The sequence below is a fragment of the Pangasianodon hypophthalmus genome, chromosome 16 (genome assembly GCF_027358585.1).
Source record: "Pangasianodon hypophthalmus isolate fPanHyp1 chromosome 16, fPanHyp1.pri, whole genome shotgun sequence".
NCBI classification, from domain to species: Eukaryota; Metazoa; Chordata; class Actinopteri; order Siluriformes; family Pangasiidae; genus Pangasianodon; species Pangasianodon hypophthalmus.
Window position 1 is genome coordinate 157,501 of NC_069725.1, and position 7,042 is coordinate 164,542.

Genomic DNA, 7,042 nt, shown 5'->3' on the forward strand with positions numbered 1-7,042 from the left:
AGTATCAAACCCTAACATGAAAGCGTGAGAGCAGCAGAATTAAACGAGTCACTCACCAGCTCAGAGTGTGTACTTCCACAGAGTCGAGAACTTTACACAAGCGTTCATATTCCACGACCTGATCCAAGATAGAGACAGCGTCCCGCATAGACAGAGAGAGACACAGAGAGAGAGACAGAGAGAGACAGAGAGAGAGACAGAGAGAGAGACAGCATCCAGCAGAGACAGACAGAAAGTGAACGAGGGAAAGGGCTGAGCCCGTCTCTCTCTCTCTGTCTCAGCGACTATTACGATCCCTCAGAGTCTGAGTGAGGGGAGGAAGAAACAAGCTGTGTGTGTGTGTGTGTGTGTGTGTGTGTGTGTGTGAGGGGCTGGAGGTGGGAGGGACCCTCTGTAAGGAGGCCAGGGGCCGTCTGCGTCTGTGACACACAATGGCAGGAAACTGTGTATCGGAGGGTAAAACACAAAACCCGAGACATTAATGAAGAAAAAGTGGAATAAAAACAACAAGGTTCTAAACCAAAAGAAACAGCAGAACCAATGCAGAACCGAGGCAGAACCAATGCAGAACCGAGGCAGAACCGAGGCAGAACCAATGCAGAACCGAGGCAGAACCGAGGCAGAACCAATGCAGAACCGAGGCAGAACCAATGCAGAACCGAGGCAGAACCGAGGCAGAACCACATTCTGTTGGATTCCCAATTTACAGCGTGATCCATTAGGGATCTTTTACATCATCTCTCTTTTGTGTGTTTAAAAGCAGTTTTGAGAAGGTGTTCTCACACACACACACACACACACAGAGTTCAATTTTTTAAGTAAATTTATTTCACATTATATTATTTCAGTTTGGTTTTAGTGTGTAGTGTGCGCTTTTAATTGTTTTTAGAGATTTTGAAATTTTAGTTTTTTTATATATTTCAGTTGTAAAAAGTGAAAATTTATTTTTGTGTCTGAGGTTTAAAAGATAAAAGCATGATACAGAGTGCAGAACTTCACACTCTTCTTCAGCTTCACATTTCACATAAAAAAGAATACAGAAATTAATTGAGAAATGCTTTTTATTTTTTTTTCCATTTGTTTCTGAGGGAACGGTTCTATTTTTAATACATTTTCACACATTAATTTAGCTTCGAAAGATGTTTAATACGGCCAGTTTTGCTCTGCTGCCTCTCGGTCACGGCCTCATCGGGATTCGAACTCCTGCTGATAGGGCGAGCGCTTTTCTGTTGCATCACTCAGGCCTGTAACAAGAATGAGTCTGATTGATTCTGAGTGAAACACACTGATAGATCAGACTATTTCCTTAATTAAATTAGAGCTTATTTACAGTTTTTTACAATTAGAGCTAAATTCATCAATCACACGTCCTCACTCCCCCTCAGTGACTCCCTGTAATGGATTACATTCAAGTTACTCATGTGATTCTTTGATTCTTTCCTCCAAACCTAATGACTATGATTAAATCTCAAACCTCGAGCTTTTAGATCTGCTAATCTGCTCCTCCTTCTCTCTCTTTCTCTCTCTCTCTCTCTCTCTCTCTCTCTCGTCTCTCTGCTCCGTCACTGTTATGCTACAGAAGAGTGTATTATTGTTTGATTACACACATGATGTGGCTGATCTGACTAGCGTAATTTAATTTCCTCCACTTGGAGAATCACTGAGAGGAACCATGGGGCCAGAGGAGAAAAACTGACTTTTTGTGTCACTCACTTAACAGCACGATGGAGGAATAAAAGCTAGCTGAATGCTAACTGAGAATCTGAGAATGTTGGTTACTGATTTTGGATGAAGGCAAGCATGGTACAGAAATCAGATGCGTACTGCAGGATGGAATTATGGCCCTGTTCAATCCCGTGTTTAACACTTCCACTCGTCCACTTCCCCTTGCTAATTAAGTCAACATCACTGTGTACTTCAGGACATTTATTTACAATGAGTATGGAGCATTAAATAAAGCTAGTCTTCCTGGATACAGTCACATACATCAGCCCTGTCTAACTGGCAGAGGAGGAGGCTTTGCAGTTATTTATAATGATAATGACACTAAAACCTAGTCATAAATTCAACACGTTTGAAGTTCTTTATACTAACATAACAAGCGTAGCCACAAAAATAAGTCCAGGACAATATTCTGAATTTGTGGATTTCATCTCTAACCTGGTTGTTTCTTTAGACAAAGCATTAATTGTTGGAGACTTTAATATTCATTTTGATAATCCAGAAGACCCTCTGAGAACAACAGTTGTGTCCATTCTAGATTCTGTAGGGGTTAATCAGAATGTAATAGGACCCACCCATAGTGGTGGTCACACTCTTGATTTAATACTAACATTCGGATTAAAAATTGAAAATATAGTCTTATTTCCACAGTCTGAAGCTATCTCAGATCATTATCTCATCTCGTTTAAAATGTGCCTTGCCATGCTACTGTTGTCCTCAATAGACTAGAAAATGTAGTAGGCGTTAAGGGAACGGCCCTCTCCTGGCTCAGGTCTTATCTGACTGATCGTTATCAGTTTGTAAACGTAAATGGTGACTTCTCTTCACATACTAAAGTTTGTTGATCCACAAAGACAAGGCTCTGTTTTAGGCCCACTGCTCTTTTCTCTATATGTGCTACCTCTGGGCAAAATTATTCGTAAACATGGTATTAGCTTCCACTGTTACGCTGATGACACACAGTTGTATGTTTCAGCAAAGCCAGATGACAGACACCAGCTTAATAAAGTTGAGGAATGTGTAAAGGACATTAGAAACTGGATGCTTATTACCTTTCTCTTATTTAATTCTGACAAGACAGAAGAACTTGTACTAGGACCACATGCAGCTAGAAGTAAGCTTTCTGATTACATAATAACTCTGGATGGCCTTTCTGTTTCATCATGTGCAGCAGTAAAAGACCTTGGTGTGATTATTGACTCCAGTCTTTCATGTAGATAATATAACTAGGATGGCCTTCTTTCATCTCTGAACTATTGCTAAGATAAGAAATATAATGTCACTACATGATGCAGAAAAACTTGCTTTTGTTACCTCTAGGTTGGATTATTGTAATGCCTTACTGTCTGGATGTTCCGGTAGATTCATAAACAAGCTCCAGTTAGTCCAGAATGCAGCAGCGAGAATCCTTACTAGAACCAGAAAATATGACCACATCACCCCTATCTTATCCACACTTCACTGGCTCCCAATCAAATTTCACACTGATTATAAAATACTTCTAGTGACCTATAAAGCACTAAATGGTCTCGCGCCACAGTACCTGAGCGAACTTTGATCAAAAGGTGCAGGCTATTTGTTGGTACCTCGAATAGTGCGTGCTACAGCTGGGGGTAGAGCTTTCTCCTACAAAGCTCCACAGTTATGGAACAGCCTTCCACTTAGTGTTCGGGGCTCAGACACAGTCTCAGTTTTTAAGTCGAGGCTGAAAACATATTTGTTTAGTCAAGCCTTTTGTGAATAGTTTTCTGAGGTACAGGAGCAGGTCTGGAGGGTTTCACAGGCATAGAGTGTTGTGGTGAACTGGGATGTTTGGATGCTGTCGCCCCCCCACTCTCACGCGTTCACTCAGGTTTGTCGACGGTGGAGTGGCTGCTGCTTTATGTCCCAGGACTCCCTCATGTCTGTGTTAGCTTCTGGCTCTCCCTTTTAGTTATGCTGTCATAGCTAGTCTTGCCGGAGTCCCTGCTTGCTCTCTGCACACAAAGTACATCGTGCTTAACCATTAGAGGACAAAAGCTTACCTAACAATCTCTGTCTGTCTCTCTCTCTCTCTCTGTCGAGCTACATATGCTACTCCTGAGATGCCAATGATCCTGTCCCCTTCTGCTCTCCGGACCTGCCTTGTCCATCCTGATGCCCTACTTCTGGTTGGAGTTCTCAAGAATCCATCATTGAACAGTTGATAACTTCAACGACATAGACTGCATGTTAAAACTATAATGAATTCAGAAATGATAAGTTGCTCATAAGCTCATAAGCTCATAAATTCCTGCACTATATAAATAAAATTGAACTGAATTTACCCAGAAGGCATAAACACAATTTCCTTTTCAAAAGATTGATGATGTTTCTATTTGCAGACTGGAACATCTGTATGTATTTCATTCTCTTGAATCTTCTTTCACACTGATACACTGGTACAAATGCACTGCTAGCTAATTAGCATGCTAGCCAGCTAGCAAACAAGCTTTAGCTTCAGAGATTTATCATCAAGTCATTTATTATTCAGCTTTAATCACACAGCAGCACTTTTATTGTCTACACACTGTTTATTCCTCTACAGCCTCTGACCTGAGAACCACTGTCTGTCTGCCTGCCTACCTGTCTGTCTGTCTATCTATCTGTCTATCTCTCTCTGTCTATTTATATGATCAGATAACAATTTATTGATCCCAAGGGGAAACTAGAGCATTCTAGCAGCATACATAAAAAGGTACAAATACACATAAGAAATAAAGTAAGAAAAAATGAAGATTAAAATCTGTCTGTCTGTCTTTCTGTCTATCTGTCTGTGGGGAACTGCAACACACTATTTATAACTTGTTGTTTAGTTATAATATAAATGGACGCTTCCCGTTTTCCGACAATTCAGCAAAACACAAGCAACAGGGAGAGAGAGAGAAAGAGAGAGAGAGAGGGGCAGATATAGAGTTAGGAAGTAAGACAGGTGATCCAGTATTCAGAGTTCATGTTATTATTGCAGTGGGTTTTTTAATCACAGGATGTTTTTGTTCTTTTGAGTTTTAGAACATTGTATTATGGAATCAGTGCCATAAACACCTCACTTGCTGTGTCCATGCTGAGTTTTATTGTTTACTGTTTGGTGTGAATGCTGTTTGGTTCTCGCTGGAACTGTTCCACCTGCTAAAGCATTTCATTCTGTTTTTTATTGATCAGCTCAAGCACAGTGTTACAGAGATATGTTTTATATAATCACAGATCACAACACCACACAAAGCAATAAAAACACACTGCACTAAAGAGCATCAGAGTTATTTCTGAATTCATTACAGTTTTAACATGGAGTTAATTTTGTTGAAGTTATCACTGGTATCTCTGGAGTAGCATGTGTAGCTCGACAGAGAGAGAGAGAGAGAGAGAGAGAGGGAGAGAGAGATTATTAGGTATGCAAATTGTCACGTAAGGGTTAAGGACAATGTACTTTGCATGCAGAGAGCAAGCAGGGACTCCGGCAAGACTAGCTATGACAGCATAACTAAAACTGAGAGCCAGAAGCTAACACAGACATGAGGGAGTCCTGGGACATAAAGCTCCAGCCACTCCACCATCAACACACCTGAGTGAACACGTGAGAGTGGGGGGGCGACAGCATCCAAACATCCCAGTTCACCACAACACTCTATGCCTGTGAACCCTCCAGACCTGCTCCTGTACCTAAGAAAAACTAACAAATATGTTTTCAGCCTAGACTTAAACACTGAGTCTGTGTCTGAGCCCCGAACACTAAGTGGAAGGCTGTTCCATAACTGTGGAGCTTTGTAAGAGAAAGCTCTACCCCCAGCTGTAGCCTTCACTATTCGAGGTACCAACAAATAGCCTGCACCTTTTGATCTGAGTAGGCGTGGTGGATCATAAAAGACCAAAAGTTCACTCAGATACTGTGGCACAAGACCTTTTAGTGCTTTATAGGTCAACAGTAGTGCTTTATAATCAATACGAAATGTGATTGGGAGCCAATGCAGTGTGGATAAGATAGGGGTGATGTGGTCATATTTTCTGGTTCTAGTAAGGACTCTCGCTGCTGCATTCTGGACTAACTGGAGCTTGTTTATGCTCCTACTGGAACATCCAGACAGTAAGGCATTACAATAATCCAACCTAGAGGTAACAAAAGCATGAACAAGTTTTCTGCATCATGTAGTGACATTATATTTCTTATCTTAGCAATAGTTCAGAGATGGAAGAAAGCGATTCTAGTAATATTATCTACATGAGCTTTTACTGCTGCACGTAATGAAGCAGGAAGTCCATCCAGAGTTATTATGTAATCAGAAAGCTTACTTCTAGCTGCATGTGGTCCTAGTACAAGTACTTCTGTCTTCTTCTAATGACCTTTACACATTCCTCAACTTTATTAAGCTGGTGTCTGTCATCTCCTAATGATCACTCAAATAAGACCTGAGCCAGGAAAGGGCTGTTCCCTTAACTGCAACAACGTTTTCCAGTCTATCAAAGAGAATAGAATGATCACTAGTGTCAAAATTGCACTAAGATCAAGCAACACAAGCAAGGAGACACAACCCTGATCAGAGGCCAGTAGTAGGTCATTTACCACTTTAACCAGCGCTGTCTCTGTGCTATGATGAGGCCTAAATCCTGACTGATACATTTCATGAATGTTATTCCTATGTAAGTGTGAGCATAGCTGCTGTGCTACAACCTTTTCTAGGATCTTGGAGATAAAGGGGAGGTTTGATATTGGCCTATAGTTGGACGGCTGACAAGAGTTGAGGTCAGGTTTTTTTAATCAGGGGCTTGATAACTGCTAATTTAAAAGATTTAGGTACATAGCCAGTGCTAAAGGAATAATTGATTATTTTTAGAAGAGATTTGATTGCTTCTGGTATTATCTGTTTGAAGAAACATGTAGATAAGTGAACTAGTACACAAGTTGATGATTTTGATGAGGAAATGAGTTAACGTAACTGTACTTAATTTTGCTACAGTATTAAATAAGAATCTAGGATTACTTTTGTTATTTTCAATTAAGTATACATTGATCTAGCAGCACTAAGAGCTATTCCATAGCTTAGGAGGCTCTCCTTCCATGCTGTTTGCAATACAACCAGTTTAGTTTGACGCCATTTATCTTCTAGTTTTCGAGTGGTCTGTTTTAAAGTTCGTGTGTGATCGCTATACCAGGGTGCTAGCTTTTTTCTTCCTAATTATTTTTCTTTTTAGTGGAGCTACCTTATCTAGCATGTAGCAGAACATTGCCTCTAAGCATTCATTAGCCTGGTCCAGTTCTTTGGGATCAGACGGTGATCCAATCATAGTTGATAAATCTGGGAGATTA

The 7,042-nt window shown here is 40.6% G+C and overlaps 1 protein-coding gene across 2 annotated transcripts in view; it reads right to left on the bottom strand.

Moving 5' to 3' along the window:
* Positions 1–337, bottom strand: part of hdac7a (histone deacetylase 7a) — a 67,970-nt gene extending 67,633 nt beyond the window's left edge. For both annotated transcript variants that reach the window (XM_034311766.2, XM_053240638.1), the window contains exon 1: positions 57–337. The gene's annotated coding sequence lies outside the window, so the exon portion shown is untranslated. The remainder of the gene's footprint in view (positions 1–56) is intronic.
* Positions 338–7,042: the final 6,705 nt, after the last annotated feature.